Genomic DNA, 1,506 nt, shown 5'->3' on the forward strand with positions numbered 1-1,506 from the left:
GAGGTTGCTGTGAGCTATAATGATGCCATGCCTCTCTACCCAGAGCAACAAACAACTTGAGACTCTGTCTCCAAAACAAAGGAAATTATGTTATGATAAATTTTTATTTTTTTATATGTATCCATACAGATTTATTGGCATACATAAATTAGAATGTATAAGTTCTTTTTATATGAACTAATCTATATAATAAGGCCAATATTCAGGATAGAAAGAAAGAAAACACAACACATCATAAAGAACCTTGAGGCTCTGCGCCTGTGGCTCAAGTGGCTAAGGTGCCAGCCACATACACCTAAGGTGGCAGGTTCAAATCTAGCCCGGGCCCACCAAAACAACAATGATGGCTACAACCAAAAAATAGCCGGGCGTTGTGGCTGGCGCCTGTGGTCCCAGCTACTTGGGAGGTGGAGACAGGAGACTCACTTGAGCCCAGGAGTTGGAGGTTGCTATGAGCTGTGATGCGACAGCACTCTACCCAGGGGGCAGTTTAAGGCTCTTTCTCACAAAAATGAAAAACTGAGGCAAGAGGATCACTGGAGTCCAAGAGTTTGAAGTTGCTGTGAGCTATGATGATGCCATGGTGCTCTACAAAGGGTGACAAAGTGTGACTATAAGGAGGTATGCTTTTTCTGCTCTGGCTATTAAAAAGGAGGCATCCACAAGTACATGTTTAAACTCTGGGATACTATGCTGATTTAACCAGAGGACCTGGGATTCTATGCAGGTTCTGCTGATTTCTGCTAGTGGGCTTAAACTCATGCAAAATGTATGTCCAATCTTCTGCTACTTCAAACAAGACTTTATACCTTTAGCCTTTTTTTCCCATGATGTTGACATGTCTTAATGTCATTTTCCTTTGTTTTTCTTCCCCAACCAAAAATCTGTATTTCAAAATAGTCTTTTTATCCGGGTGTTGTGGTGGGCACCTATAATCCCAGCTACTTGGGAGGCTGAGGCAAGAGAATCACTTGAGCCCAAGAGTTGGAGGTTGCTGTGAGCTGTGATGCCACTGCACTCTACTGAGGGTGACATAGTGAAACTCTGTCTCAAAAAAAAATACTAAAATAAAATAGTCTTTTCTTGGATCCCGATTTTAACAACTGAAAAAGACATTTCTGACTTAGTAAGAGAAATGTTAGTATGGCAGTGTGTCCCTTGATATTAAGGAGCAAACTGTTAATTCTGTTAGATGTGACAGTATGATTCTGGAAATGCATGATTCCAGCAATGTGTGGTAAAATACGTGTGGGTGAAATTGTATTTCTGTGATTTGGGTTTTTTTGTCCCTATTATTTTTGTTAAAGAACTCTGGCAAAAACAAATGGGGATAAATGAAGCAGATGTGACAAAATATTGATGATTGTTGACTCTATGTAATGGCGTATGAGCATTCACTTTCAGTCCTATTCTTTGTACCTTACATTAAATAAAAACAAGCAAAAGTGTATTTTTATTTTTGTGCTCTGAATTAGAGTCTCCTTCTTTCTTTTCTTTTCTTTTTTT

This window comes from Otolemur garnettii, unplaced genomic scaffold, assembly GCF_000181295.1.
Source record: "Otolemur garnettii isolate 467f Iridium unplaced genomic scaffold, OtoGar3 scaffold00177, whole genome shotgun sequence".
Classification (NCBI taxonomy): domain Eukaryota; kingdom Metazoa; phylum Chordata; class Mammalia; order Primates; family Galagidae; genus Otolemur; species Otolemur garnettii.